At 50.8% G+C, this 16256-nt stretch overlaps 1 protein-coding gene across 2 annotated transcripts in view; it reads right to left on the minus strand.

Moving 5' to 3' along the window:
- The window catches only part of ECE2 (endothelin converting enzyme 2), a 96814-nt gene that overhangs the window by 42246 nt on the left and 38312 nt on the right, over window positions 1–16256 (minus strand). The window lies entirely within an intron of this gene.

Genomic DNA, 16256 nt, shown 5'->3' on the forward strand with positions numbered 1-16256 from the left:
ATTTATATATATATATATATATAAATAAATTGTTACTGTCGCGGTTAAGATGTTATTTTTGACCGAGCGGTTGGTATGACCACGACCTAACAGTTCCCCCGATTCTTCCCCAACTCACCCGATTCACCCCCAACTTTGGCCGTATCGCACCGCAGCTGCCCAATCTGGAAAACTCTAAAACGACCGAATGCAAAGAGGAAAAGGAATAAGACGAGAAGACGGACAGAAGAGTAATTGGATTTATTATACACACAAGCAAAAAGAAAGCAGTCACGTTTATTTACAGACGAGATTAGATACACAGTGCAACGCTAGCTTACCTACAGTCTTAATTAACCCAGGGACAGAACAAACAAAAGACAGACTCACACGGGGAATGATGACAGGAATTGGCTGGAAGCAGAGGATGGCTTGGAGTTGTATTGTGCAGCACGATCGGCGCATTTAGCAGCCGCCGTTCCTTCGCGGCCCTGCTCAAAACCGCCGTCCAGGCCCCAAGCGGCTGGTGAGTGTTGTTGCTGCTGTGGCCGCCGCTGCTGCTGCTGCTGTGGACGTCACGTGCTTTTCCAGGATTACAACAGGCTTTGTGCTTTCTGGGATGTCCTCTCCTTGGATGTTCTCTATGTTCTCTTGGTCCAATCACTCCTCACCACCGACAACTCAACGCAACCAACACAACCACTGACCACCACAACGCAACCACTGACGACCAAAACCACACAACTCAGCTCTGCTTCTTGGACCCTCTCTCTTCTCAACGGCTTGGGCTCCCTTTTGTCTGCCGGTAAAAGCTCATCTCCTTTTGGACACGCCCTGCCCATTCCCTCCTCTCAGCGCCTCTCTTTAAAAGCGCAGCCTCTTCTCATCTCAATGCTCAGTACTCCTCTCTTTCTTCTTCAAAGCTCGACTGCTTGGGGAGCGTCGCGCTGCGGGTTATATAGGCCCCGCCCCTCAACCTTTGCGAACCTCCCCGATCGCTCTTCCTCCGCCCTCTCTAGCCAAACCCCTGGCTCATGGTTGGTCGAGTGGGGCTGGCTCACTCCTCCCCTCTATGACGAGGTGGAGACACGCCTTTCTTCTCCGACCCTGCCTCGTGGTCAATGGCGGTAATTGGAGCGGAGGTAGTTTCTAATCGATGAAAAGGGGGAATGGAGGTTTTGGGAATGGGAATGAAGGGAATCTATCTCTTTCACTTGGTGCAATGGAGTACTTCTATTAATGGGAGACACAGCCTTACCCTAAAACACAGAATAAGATATAACTATTGAACAGGGGTATTCTATGATTGGCTGTGGTGTGGATGCTTTATGGACTAATTATGGGATGCCCTTTGACCTTTACACAGCTCCGGAGGCAGGAGGCGCAGAATAACCAATAATAATAATTCACACAATCAAAAAAATATACAGTCCTCATATCCGCAACACTGCACCCTCCTCCTCTTAGGCACGTCCCGGGCCTACAACTTTTTATTTAGTGTGACACGTAGGTGTAGTTCCCTCTACTTTTAACCTGACCCTGAGTGCGACAGTTTTAAAACATAAATAAATGTGTCCCGCTGCTCCATTGCACCCTGCCTAACAGACTTACGCCCACAGTTAACCGAATTGCGGAATTGTCTTCAAACTATACACTGACGGTGGGGAGCATTATTTACAATGACGCTATTTTTATTTACAAAACTAACCCAGGACCTGTAATTGTTCTTTCTGGGGGGGAGACAGTCTGCTCTGCATCGGCGCACCATTAAAGCACCCAAAAACGCACCAATACACACCCAAGCACCAATCGGTGCAGTCACCATTGTTCAAGAAAATAAAACCAACAACCCCTAACCCTGCAGGTGATCTCTTGCTCTTCGGCTCCCTCTGCTGGTTATTATTATTTGTTCTTCCAGATGTTGTCTTTCTTTCATTTTCTTACTGGCGGCCTATTTGCAATAAAGTGTGCCCAACGTGTCCATTTTATTTTCTTTATTTATGGCCCACAGGGCCGACTACGTGTGGTTCACCTGTGGGGCATCGGTGCCCTGTGGCCAAGGTCCGCCAGCAAGATTTCGGGCCCTCATGGCCGGTTCCAGCAGAGGGGCCATGCCCCAACCCATGGGGTCCATAAGTGGTGCTCGGCCACAGACATGTGGTCCATAATGTGGTGCATCGATGCAGACAGCTGGTTCTGAGAGTGCCGGGCGCACAATGGCCGACTCACGCACGCTCCCCTCGGCGCCCAATGGCGCACAGGTCATGTGGGAGACAAAAGAGACAAATGAGCGAGTGGTAAGGTCACAAGGGTACACATCAATAAGGCAATGCAAGGCGAAATGCGTACGGAGGGTGAAGTGAGAAAGCTCGTCCCTACCGTACGTCACCCCCCTGTCACCTACACTACCCTTGCCCTTACCCCATATGTACAAAATCTACACATTACCAATCCGTCGCTACTGTCCCGTCTCCCCACATTTCCCTTATACCAAATTCGTCTTCACTCCCCCACTATCCAAAATTTGCCATCACCCAATTCGTCATCAATCCTCATAAGGAGGGAGAGATGGAATTACGCACAATGTCACACCCACGTCATGATGCGTCTCACAATCCAAAACATTTGCATTAATGAAAAATAATAAAACATGGCATGGTGTGGAGTTACCTCATCTCAGGTGAGTGGATGCAGATGGTGCGAGGAGACTCCAATCCTAACTATCCTCTAAATGACTTTAACACACTTTACACTACCCGGGGTCTTTCCCTGCCAATCCATTGGCCAACTTACTCTATGGGTTCTAAAAACCAATTCCCATTGACCAAACTGTGGTGCTTCTCAATTTGGGGTCTCACTCCCCCGATTCATCTCCCGGTGCCCTTGCACAATTTCTGGGCCGTGACGTGTAGCTCTCCCAGCAGGTCTACCCACCTGCACACCTCCACCACTGCAGTTGCCTCCCGAGCTTACCTGCTCCTCACCCTAACCTAACTAACTGGGGAAGGCCCCTCCTGGCTCTGTCACCCCTTGGTGCCCTCTGGCACTGGGCTACCCGGGTCCGTCCTCCGGATCCTCGGGCCCCATCCACAACAACTACTACCGGCTCCCAGAGCCCACCTGCGGCCTCACCTGGCCGACATCCTCACAGTGGTGGAGTGCCCAAACCAACTACACACACTAACAGGCTACACGCCCAGCCATTTCCACAACACTAATGCACCCATCCAACCATCATTCTTCCACTCGCACCACAGATGCCAATATCCAACCACAATTTACCTATACCCTCTACCTAACACTTACACTACCCGCCCCGGGTATTCGTGATGGGGGTCCATCCTTCCCCCATTCACACCTTCGCACCATCCACTCCACTCCACAATTTCCACCATACTCACCCCACGACCATCCATTCCAATACTCCAGATATTCCACACTACCATTTATTCCACATAGCCACATACACCTGTTGTTGCACACCTGTGCACTCCCACCTGGTGCCACCTGCACCCTCCTCCTCTTCCTGGACCATTTGGTCAACACAACACGCAATCACCTTCACTCACTCATACACTGCTCCACACACCTGTTCAGTTGCACACCTGTGCAATCTCACCTGTTCAATCACACCTGTTCCTCGCACACTTTCAATCCTCACACGGCATCATCTAAACTACCTGTTGCCCTGCTAACTTAGTGCTCCCCGTCTTCCCTTTAAACTAAGCACATACCACGTCATTATCATCCACTCTAATCTACCTGCGTCCCCACTACAGGTGTCATTGTCACTAACTAACCTTAACGTTACCTAATGTCATCTTCTAGGTCCCTACACACAATATCCTAACCCACCCGGGCTAGTTTTCACTGCCATAAACCCCATAAAACTAGTGCTCCTTTGCCCCCCCTCGCCGTGAGGGATGGTGGATTGCCCATCCCACCACATCGGGGAGGTCCCACTATCAATTTTGCTCGTCCAAATTCCAACCAATTCAAAAATTTTCCATTTACTGCCAATTCTACCCACTATTATAAATTTCGTATCAAATCACTACCATCATCATCACAGTCCGCTATATCCTAGCCTCGGTGCGTCATGACATCATTAAACTCGATTCGTAAAGCCGAGCAATGAATTTGGGTGGTTTGGTCGCCTGCAGGTTGAATCCGTCCGGCTTTCGGTTCAAGGGAGGTGGTTTGGTTGGGCCGAGGTTCCACGCACCATCTCGGCGCGGCACCTTGCGGTCCCGGGCCCGATGGCTCAATCTCCATCGGTCGGAACCCCGTCCCCACGAGGGGGCACCGTTCCGCTTCCTCCCACTCGCCCTTGAACCGGACCGGTCGCCTCGCCCGCCAAGGCCCGGACTCGACCGTGCGGGGCGGGCCCAAGCCCGATTCGGCAACGACGCTTCAAAGAGAAACAACGCAGCTTCGATCCGCGCCGGGCCTCGCATCCAACAAAGCACACCGCGCCCCGAGTGCTCGCATCGGCTATCCGTCGCCCTAACCGCTAACCCGGTTACCGTCGATGCTTCACCTGCATGCTCACACGCATACGCTACCCCTTTCACCCTCACCAAATCCGGCGTTCCAACGCCGTCCGTACATTCCACCAACGCACTCCCTGTTACAAACCACACCTCTCGCGCACACTCTTGCGCACACTCGCCGCTCGCACACCTCGGTCCACACCTCTCCTCCGTTACGTCCTCCGTAACACTCACCATGGGCGTGCACTCTGGCATCCACCCACTAACGCGTTCACATGGGCTCTCCCACACTCGTGCTACCACCAATTCAGGTGTGCTTTCTCGCACACGTTCCACCACCACCTTACTCTCCGTGTCACACTCACCCTCGCACATACACTCCGTACACCCCGACGTGCATTCTCGCTCGCACTCGGTTTCACTCCCACACGTTATAACACACCCACTCGCCGACGCACACTTTTTCCTCACACGCGTGCCATTTTTACTCACACGGGACCCTTCACCAACGCCCGGGTGCCATATCGATCCCAATCGCGCGACAATTCTTTTGTCGCTAAACATCCTTTTACAAAATCTCCCAGCACCATACACAGCACGTCTCACCTTCGGGGTTCTTCTTCCTCCCTGCACCAAAACCTGCAAACTTCCATTCGGGTTAAGCACAGCATCGTGATGTGAGCAGGGACTTTGCACATATTCCATCTTTTCCTCCCGCCGCGAGTGGTTTTCTAAGTCCCCGGTCTCTTCAATTTCAATGCCCACTTCCACTTTTTCTTTACTCACCTCGACGACCGTTGGCTTTAATAAAATTCCCTCTACCTCATCGGTCGCCGGCTTTTCCAAACCCCGTGTCGCGATTTCTACCCCGGTCCGGTTACCCGTGCTTTCCTCCACTTCGCTCAACCAGCGCTTCTCGACCCGCGTTACCTCCTCGTGCACCCCTGGGACCCTTTCGCCCACCATGCGATCCATGGTCTCCCCATATTTTTGCATGCGGTCACCCATTCTGTTGGTTATTGCTTCAATTTGGTTTCCCAATCCGTTCGTTATTGCTTCCATTTTATTACTCAATTTCTCCCCCTCTATTCTCAGCATCTCGGTGAATTGCGCCATGAAGTCCCCCACATCAAAGCCCGCTGCTACGGTCACGGCAAAATTTGGTGCCGCTGTAACCACGTGCGCGAGAGCGCCATTTTGTGCACCTGATACCCCCTCAACCACACCTTCTTTACTCTCCTCCACCATTTTCCCCACTTTTCCCTGGGGTCCTGGGTCGATTCTACCCCACTCTCCTCTACCGGAACCCAGCCGTCTTGATCTGCCATAGCGCGACTTTCAAAATTCGGGTTTTTTTGTAAAACAAAATCAAATTTCGGTGACTTTATAATTTTGACCAAATTTTTTCTAGATGTTTTTTAAAAAATTTGGTTCGGGCCTCGAATCTCACTCCTCGACACCAATTGTTACTGTCGCGGTTAAGATGTTATTTTTGACCGAGCGGTTGGTATGACCGCGACCTAACAGTTCCCCCGATTCTTCCCCAACTCACCCGATTCACCCCCAACTTTGGCCGTATCGCACCGCAGCTGCCCAATCTGGAAAACTCTAAAACGACCGAATGCAAAGAGGAAAAGGAATAAGACGAGAAGACGGACAGAAGAGTAATTGGATTTATTATACACACAAGCAAAAAGAAAGCAGTCACGTTTATTTACAGACGAGATTAGATACACAGTGCAACGCTAGCTTACCTACAGTCTTAATTAACCCAGGGACAGAACAAACAAAAGACAGACTCACACGGGGAATGATGACAGGAATTGGCTGGAAGCAGAGGATGGCTTGGAGTTGTATTGTGCAGCACGATCGGCGCATTTAGCAGCCGCCGTTCCTTCGCGGCCCTGCTCAAAACCGCCGTCCAGGCCCCAAGCGGCTGGTGAGTGTTGTTGCTGCTGTGGCCGCCGCTGCTGCTGCTGCTGTGGACGTCACGTGCTTTTCCAGGATTACAACAGGCTTTGTGCTTTCTGGGATGTCCTCTCCTTGGATGTTCTCTATGTTCTCTTGGTCCAATCACTCCTCACCACCGACAACTCAACGCAACCAACGCAACCACTGACCACCACAACGCAACCACTGACGACCAAAACCACACAACTCAGCTCTGCTTCTTGGACCCTCTCTCTTCTCAACGGCTTGGGCTCCCTTTTGTCTGCCGGTAAAAGCTCATCTCCTTTTGGACACGCCCTGCCCATTCCCTCCTCTCAGCGCCTCTCTTTAAAAGCGCAGCCTCTTCTCATCTCAATGCTCAGTACTCCTCTCTTTCTTCTTCAAAGCTCGACTGCTTGGGGAGCGTCGCGCTGCGGGTTATATAGGCCCCGCCCCTCAACCTTTGCAAACCTCCCCGATCGCTCTTCCTCCGCCCTCTCTAGCCAAACCCCTGCCTCATGGTTGGTCGAGTGGGGCTGGCTCACTCCTCCCCTCTATGATGAGGTGGAGACACGCCTTTCTTCTCCGACCCTGCCTCGTGGTCAATGGCGGTAATTGGAGCGGAGGTAGTTTCTAATCGACGAAAAGGGGGAATGGAGGTTTTAGGAATGGGAATGAAGGGAATCTATCTCTTTCACTTGGTGCAATGGAGTACTTCTATTAATGGGAGACACAGCCTTACCCTAAAACACAGAATAAGATATAACTATTGAACAGGGGTATTCTATGATTGGCTGTGGTGTGGATGCTTTATGGACTAATTATGGGATGCCCTTTGACCTTTACACAGCTCCGGAGGCAGGAGGCGCAGAATAACCAATAATAATAATTCACACAATAAAAAAAATATACAGTCCTCATATCCGCAACAATATATATATATATTGTTATGAATTTGGTAATGCAACATCTAGAGCTAGGTAGATCTGAATAGGTAGGTATTCGGCTGTCGTGACAGGGACTCTACATGTAATAAGTTATTGATGTTTAGGCGTTGTCGGGGTAAGATGTATGAGTGTGGATCTACCTGGAGATTTGAGTGTTAAATAGTGAGGGATTAAAGGTAACGCCCCTGTGAGTATCACCTAGTAATCAAACCTTTGTCCTTTATGGCACTGCAAACCACATAAACATTAGTTAGGTCCTTAGCGCAACATTAAATAATTCCCTTTCCCTGACAAGGACTTCGTATTAAATTGACAGGAAACCAGGTCAAAAACACCGCCACAAGTGGCCGCCACCGTGTACACCTCCAAGGCCTACAAACCTGGCCGGCACGTGTTATGCCGGGACCGCAGGGTGGCGGAGGGGGGAGATGTCAGGAGTCGCGGGAGGCTTTGATTGGCTGAGGAGTGCGCCAATGTGACGTCATCGGCCACCAATATAGGCGACGGTCGGACGCCATTTCAAGAGTTGAGTTGAGTTCGTGGCAGACGCAGGCAGGCACCAGAGAGTTGAGTCGCAAGTCACACGGAGTTAGTTCGCCAGTTGGAGTTGGAGAGGACACGCCATTTCGGGCAGTCGCAGTCGAGTTCGAGCTTGGCAGTGAGCAATTGAGAAGCGAGTTGGAAGGACGAGACGTGCAGTCACACCTGCGTTCTCTCCGGTCCTGTCTTCGTGCTTTGTGTGGGGATCGACCTCGTGTGAAGCTGCTGGCTTGCGTTGGGTGCTTTGGAGCGTGGTGCACGGACCTGGTGGGCGGCGAGAGGATCGGAGCCTGGTGGAGCGAGGCCTCGTGGGTGCATCGGGGCCGAGCGGTGCCGGGGTGGACGGCAAACAATACAAGACGACAAAGACAGATAAGCCGAGCTCCTTGTGTACATTTTACAAGACGTGTTATTTTCGTAATTAATCTCCCTCGTTTGTGTTTGCTGTCTGTCGTGTGGGGACGTCCCGATTAGAGTTATTAGATTTACCGGCGGGCTTTTTCACTGGCTTTACTTTTCCTAATAAACCCTTATATTACTTTTTGTACATAATATCTGAACGCAGTTTTCCTGGGTGTTTGATTTTAATAGATAAGGTTGCGGAGCCTTCGCTGCGTCCCGCCATTCCGCGCGTTGGTGTTGAACTTGAGTCCGCCATTGAGTGTTCGCCTCGGGAGTTAAAGTCTCGCAAATCGGTCATCCGTAACTGTGGTGTTAACCACGGTTACGCGACAAGTGGTGTCAGGAGTGTAGGATTTGAACCCGTCGGACAAATTTTTTTGTCCGCGGCGAGACATCGACACGGTCGGACAAATTTTTTTGTCCGCGGGGCGACATCGACACGGTCGGGCGTACATTGCGCCCGACGTTCGAACGCAAAATTTTTATAGTTGAGGCGGAGAAATTTGATAATCAATTGGGCAAACGGAGCGCGATATCGCGTCTTCGTCAAATTTAAATTGTGTTACTGGAATTATTAAAATAAATACGCGCGCGGGAAACAATCTTCCGGAAAGCGGATGTCGGAAATTGACGAGATGGAAGTACGCAGCGAGGCCTCCGTCAGCGTCGGGAGTGAGCCGGAAATGGGGGATAAGGAGGATAGCGTTGGAACTTTCCCCGCCGCTGGGACGGCCCCGATAGATCTCCAGACCATAGTAAATTTAATAAATGCTCAGAGGGCCGATAGTGAGCGATTGGGAAAGCAGATGGGAGACATGAGGGCTCAGAGGGAGCGATTGGAGAACCAAATGGAGGTAATGAGGGACGAAGCGAGGGCTCGGAGTGAAAAATTGGGGGCACAGGAGAAGCCAAAGGTGGCAAAAATTGAATCGGAACGGGGGGAAGCTAGATTGGGAACAGGAGAGAGTACGGCCCATGCAGATGTGCATGTTGCTCACGAGCAGGGAATTGCACCGGGAATGGCAAAATTGGGAATTGCACAGGGAATGGCAATTGAAGTAAATGGGGAGACTGCAGGTGCAGAGGTGGACGGGGAATGTCCACAGGTGGATGGGGAATGTGTACAGGTATATGGGGAATGCCTGCAGGTAAACGTGGAGAGTCCACAGGTGAGCGGGGAAGGAAATTTGGAATGTGAGAGTTGTAATGGGGAATGTTTCCCACATTCTGGCCTGGTTGTTTATCGGGACCGTGTGGATGTCACAACACCCCAACCGGGGGATGAATTTGGAATTGTGCAGCACCAGGGCGGTGGTGCGGAGCAAGAGGGGGTAGAGTTTTTGGGGGTCCATGCGATAGAGCCGGACCGGGTATTTATTGGGGATATTGATCAAAGCCTGGCGGGGCCAGGAATGATTTGTAATGATGAGGATGATTTGATCCAGCGGCTGGAGACCTGTGACAGTCCCATGGAGGTAGAGCTTGTTCAGGCCCAAAGGAGCCTGGGAGATGAGGTGAGTTGGTCCGAGGAGGTGGTTGGAATGACCGAGGGGACGCTCACTGTACACTGCTATTTGGAAACAGAGGCTCCAAAATTGGACAACCAGTTGGGGGAGTGTGTTGGCTCCGGGCTGGATTTGGATCTTGGAGGATCGGGAGATAGAGCTTCTGGAGATTTGGTCCCTGTAGGGAATTTGGATCAACTGCAGGGAGGGGCAGAACAACCGGTGGTAGAGGTTGTTCCCTGCAGCTGCGGTTTGGCAGTGGGAATGAAAATTTGTAAAATAAAATTTAAAATAAAATTACAATGGGAACTTGATTTGGAGCAGCCATGGTTTGGATTGGTCCCCGGGCTGCGGGATCTGGATATGGAGAGGTCATGGGTGATGGCCTCGGGCAAAAGTTGCCCCTTTCAAAATTTGGGTATGCCAGCCAGCTGGGGGGCTGTGATGGCGAGATTTGGACGTGGGGTCCAGCCTTGGGTGTCGAGGTACGACCTGGGTCCCACGGGGGGTCTGGTGGAGTGTGGCGTCCCTTGTCCGTCGGGGCGCCGTCCGAGCTGGTGGCTCGGGCCGGCAGGGTCACCGGACCCTGGTGGGGGTTAAGACCTCCAGGGAGGTCCGAGGTGGTTTCTCAAGCCTGGGATGGCAAATATTGAGGACCACTGGGGGGAGGTGTTGTGGGTCGCGCTTTGGTGGTGGCACCGCAGATGGCCAGCTTGGGCCTGATGTAGTGATCACCCGGGCATGCGACCTGACACCCTCTCCCTGAGACTTTGGGACAACTGGCATGTGATGACCTGCCATGCCGTGTTGGTCGATGGACGCGGGTCAAACCGAATGGACAGGGATGGAGATAGCCTGCCGGACAACCATTGGGGCATCTGTGGAACGTGATGGTGTGAGTGACCTTCCACAGATGCTCCGTTATGATTTATGGACTCTCGGGTTGGGAAGAGAGCCATGGGGATGTGAATCGGGAGATGTGTAACGCGCCGAGCATATGGGCCATGCTCGGCTGGCATGTGTATGGCAAAGCATCCTTCTTTGGTGAGGTGAGTGAAATGTGACAAATGGTTGGCATGGGTAATCTGTGGGTTAGATGGAAATTTAAGGGTGGATTTTGAAATGCCATGGTGGACACTGTATAGTGACGCCATTATTGATCCAGGTGTGTAGACCAAAGTGTTGGAGGCTGTGATGAAATTAATAGGGTAGCAAGACACAGCTTTCAACTGGTTGCGGGGGCAACTGTGCTGATATTTGGGACGCGGGATGATGGGGATGTAGTTGTGTAGCCTGAGGGTCAACGTGGTGCTGTGCGTGTCCGAGGTGTGTGGACCATGTCTTCTGGGTGGGTCTCCTGGTGGAGCATGGCTGTTGACTGGACCTTGGTGTGGTCAAGTGTGGGTGAGCACTGGGGGGCTGCAGTTCTGTAGTCGGACTGGGGGATGATGGGGAGGTGCAGGGGACGTGGCTGTAGGGATGCCACGCACTGCGACCGTGCCCCCCAGGGCCGAGGTTGTGTGTGCGGTAGTGTGTGTTGTGGCAGCAAGTGCTCACCACATTGGCCAGCTGGGGCTGCTGCAGCTGTGTTCCTCGCAGGGGGGCCGAAGGATGGATGGTGGGTCGCACCCTTATGGACACTCATGGGCCATGTTGGCGTTTTGACTGCTCACCTTGTCCCGGTGACCCTTGCACGGTAGAGGTGCAGAGCTGTCGTGGCCACAGGTAGTTGTGTGGTGATGATCACCGTTGGATGCGGATCCACATACCTGCCAGTGTAGTGGGGACAAAAGAGAAATTTGGAAGTATTTGGTAGGCCCAATGTGAAATTTTGGGAATTGTATGGGTGGATGACACTCTTGGACCTGACCAACCTGCAACTACCTGCACTTGAGGTGAGTGTTTTGAGGAGTACTGTCCCAGGCTTCAGGACTTGCTTTGGAAATTGGGGACATGTAAATTGGAGTTGGGAGGCGGGTGAGAGTGATGACATGGCCGGTGAGGGGATGGAATGGGAGCCACAGTGTCTTGTGGGTGGCGTATGTTTTTGTATTGTGGTTACGTGTTTTGATGTGGTCGTGAGAGTGGAACCTGGAGAGTGAGTGATGATTATTGGAGATAATGAGGGGCGATAAATTGTGCTTTTTGGAAATGTGCTAATGGAAATGTGTAAGGATTTAATGATTCGAACTGTGAATGGGATTTCACATTGGCAGGCCATGGCAAGCCTTGTAACACCTTTTACACCATCTATGAATTGTACTGAATTGTGCTGAGTTGTGTGGAGAATTGAATGGCAGCGGGGGAGGAAGTGTGTTTTGGGGTCTTGTGGGTGGGAAGGTGTGTGTGTCCGCAGGTACAGAGCAAGCTCTGAGGAGCGATGCCTGCGGGCCCCCCTCTGCGGCAATTACCCCTGGCAGCCGGTGGTAACTGGAAATTGGAGCTCGTCGGTGGAGGGTCTGGTTGGGCGCCGCGGGGTGAGGAAGTCCCCCGGTGACCCGTGTTGCTGCGCGAAAGCAGGAGGCAAAGGAGCCTGGTGTGTGTGGAGACCCTCACCGGCGAGGTAACGGCGGAAAGGGGCTGTTGGGCTGTCATGGGGCCAAGAGGTAAAGGGGGGGGGGCAATGAACTTGTAAGTCGGTTGACTTGTTTTTGGGACTGCGGGCACCACAGCCTGATGTGCCCCCCCCACCATCTTTTTGTGCGGTACCTCCCCGCTGCCTAGTTGAGGAATGCACACCCACGTGAATGACATCAATGCCATGGTCCTGCAGGGGGTGTATTGAAATAAGTGCTTTGTTGATTTTTGAAATGCCTTGATGACCTATGGAATGAGAATGAGTGGTTAAGGGGTCTGTGTTGCATGAATGTGGGCGAAATCCACCGAGCCGTGTCACTCACCTGTAACATCTGGACAGGGCCCGTGGAAATTTAGTGGGATGCATTGGGGATGGCCCCGCAGGTAAGGTTGTGTCTTGTGGCATCCACCGGGGGACGCGGTCTGTAGACCGGGGTATGTACAAAGGTTAGAGTTTTGAGTTTGGAAAGATGGTTAAGTTTTGTGGTTAAGTTAGCGTTGTGTGTTGTTGTTTCCTCCCTCCACAGGAACAACGAAGAAAATGTACATACTTGCATGATGGTTAAGGGGTTCAGCATGTTAAGGAAGTGTAGGTAGGTAGTCCGACTCACTTCCCACAGCCCTTCCTGATTTATTTCATAGGTTAATTAAGTGTGTGACAGTAAGTGTTAAGGCTGGAATGGTAGCCCTGCGGTGAACCTTGCAGGAGCTACGGTTCCAGGGGGGGGGGCTGTGTTATGAATTTGGTAATGCAACATCTAGAGCTAGGTAGATCTGAATAGGTAGGTATTCGGCTGTCGTGACAGGGACTCTACATGTAATAAGTTATTGATGTTTAGGCGTTGTCGGGGTAAGATGTATGAGTGTGGATCTACCTGGAGATTCGAGTGTTAAATAGTGAGGGATTAAAGGTAACGCCCCTGTGAGTATCACCTAGTAATCAAACCTTTGTCCTTTATGGCACTGCAAACCACATAAACATTAGTTAGGTCCTTAGCGCAACATTAAATAATTCCCTTTCCCTGACAAGGACTTCGTATTAAATTGACAGGAAACCAGGTCAAAAACACCGCCACAAGTGGCCGCCACCGTGTACACCTCCAAGGCCTACAAACCTGGCCGGCACGTGTTATGCCGGGACCGCAGGGTGGCGGAGGGGGGAGATGTCAGGAGTCGCGGGAGGCTTTGATTGGCTGAGGAGTGCGCCAATGTGACGTCATCGGCCACCAATATAGGCGACGGTCGGACGCCATTTCAAGAGTTGAGTTGAGTTCGTGGCAGACGCAGGCAGGCACCAGAGAGTTGAGTCGCAAGTCACACGGAGTTAGTTCGCCAGTTGGAGTTGGAGAGGACACGCCATTTCGGGCAGTCGCAGTCGAGTTCGAGCTTGGCAGTGAGCAATTGAGAAGCGAGTTGGAAGGACGAGACGTGCAGTCACACCTGCGTTCTCTCCGGTCCTGTCTTCGTGCTTTGTGTGGGGATCGACCTCGTGTGAAGCTGCTGGCTTGCGTTGGGTGCTTTGGAGCGTGGTGCACGGACCTGGTGGGCGGCGAGAGGATCGGAGCCTGGTGGAGCGAGGCCTCGTGGGTGCATCGGGGCCGAGCGGTGCCGGGGTGGACGGCAAACAATACAAGACGACAAAGACAGATAAGCCGAGCTCCTTGTGTACATTTTACAAGACGTGTTATTTTCGTAATTAATCTCCCTCGTTTGTGTTTGCTGTCTGTCGTGTGGGGACGTCCCGATTAGAGTTATTAGATTTACCGGCGGGCTTTTTCACTGGCTTTACTTTTCCTAATAAACCCTTATATTACTTTTTGTACATAATATCTGAACGCAGTTTTCCTGGGTGTTTGATTTTAATAGATAAGGTTGCGGAGCCTTCGCTGCGTCCCGCCATTCCGCGCGTTGGTGTTGAACTTGAGTCCGCCATTGAGTGTTCGCCTCGGGAGTTAAAGTCTCGCAAATCGGTCATCCGTAACTGTGGTGTTAACCACGGTTACGCGACAATATATATATATATATATATATATATATATATATATATATATATATATATATATATATATATATATATATATATATATATATATATATATGTTGTCTGTTATGAACAATCTATATAATAATAGTGTAAGGACTCGACTTTGTTATCCCTTTTATGCCGCATCCAGTGACCCGATGCCCACGGCACGAATGGGTTTACGATCTACGAACCGCGCTCTTTGTTCATCACGTACAGCCATACTCGAAAAATCTGAATTAGCCGACGTTGGGGCCCAAAAGCATCCGATTAACTGCCGATACGACGCCATCTTACGACGCCATCGTATTGGCGTCTGCTGGGCGAAGGCGAAGCAAGCCGTCCGCTGATTGGACAGTCGAGTGGTGTGAACATGGATGGTGTGAACCAAATGGTCTTTTTATTCTCTTGAACATTTTAAATTAGGATATATAAGGAAACGTCGTTATCGTCATTTTAATAAAGTTAAATGGAGTGACGTTGCGATACTCGGGGTGCTTTGCATAAATCCTCGTAACTCAGAGAGGTGTAGCAGGTGGCGAGACGTAAGGAAGCTTAAAGATAACGAGCTGAAACAGACGAACGATATGTCAATCCCTTTCTACACCGAACGGCAATAAAAGTATGAGAGCGGGAAGGCATGGCCTGAGCACTTCGAGCAGAGAGGACTGATTGGACTTAACGTAAAGAGAAAAAATTGGAGCGAAATGGAAGAAGAAGATCCCATGAGCGCTGCCGTCACTTATCGAGGTGTGTTGAGGTCTGAAGAGATGAGGTGGTTTCTCGGAGCGATTTGTACCTTTTTACTGCTTGAGGTGAGTTCGGTTCGTGTTTTGTGACTCGTAGATTTATTAATCAAAACACGGTCACAGTGGCGTCAGGCACTGTGACCGTGTATGTGACTCATATTTGCGATTACCACAGAAGCACATCGTTATCCTTTGTTATCCCTTTTACGCCGCACCCAGTGACCCGATGCCCACGGCACTCATGGATTTACGATCTACGAACCGCGCTCTTTGTTTATCACGTACAGACATACTCGAAAAATCTGAATTCGCCGACGTTGGGGCCCAAAAGCATCCGATTAACTGCCGATACGACGCCATCTTACGACGCCATCGTATTGGCGTCTGCTGGGCGAAGGCGAAGCAAGCCGTCCGCTGATTGGACAGGTGAAGGCGAAGCAAGCCGTCCGCTGATTGGACAATCCAGAGCATGCATTTGTGCCGGTGTCGGCGATCGTTGTTCATATGCGCTCTTCATTCTCATCTTTCTTCCTAACTCTTACTCGGACAAGCAAATCCCCTATGCCATCCATAATGGTACACTCTATCCATACACCACATCCTCCCTTCCGTGGATGTTCCACGGGTTTCGGCTGGTGTTAAAATAATAGTCAACTTCATGGATCACACGTGCAGTCTCAAACTCATATAAAATGCACACAGCATTTGCATTTCATGACCTTGAGTGTCCTGCGTCCTGTCCAGGTTGTGCAAACTGCAGACCCTATTAGTTTGCCATATAAAACTCGCTATTTGACCATAAATCAAGGATTTATTATATAGAACATCTGGTTATATTGTGTAGGATATAATAATGTATAAACTTCTATGTATCATAAAAAAAACAACTTATATACAAGATAAGTATATTCTAAACACACGATTTTGACAGGTTGTGGCTCATAGAAATTACTTTCTTTGATAAATTTTACACTTCCACAATACCTAGGCAAAGACAAGCACTTCTGGAACAATGTGCTCTGGACAGATGAGTCAAAGGTAGAGCTATTTGGCCACAGTACCAGAAGACATGTTTGGCGAAAACCAAAGACAGCATTTGACCACAAGAACCT

The sequence above is a fragment of the Myxine glutinosa genome, chromosome 11 (assembly GCF_964187855.1).
Source record: "Myxine glutinosa chromosome 11, kmMyxGlut1.1, whole genome shotgun sequence".
Classification (NCBI taxonomy): domain Eukaryota; kingdom Metazoa; phylum Chordata; class Myxini; order Myxiniformes; family Myxinidae; genus Myxine; species Myxine glutinosa.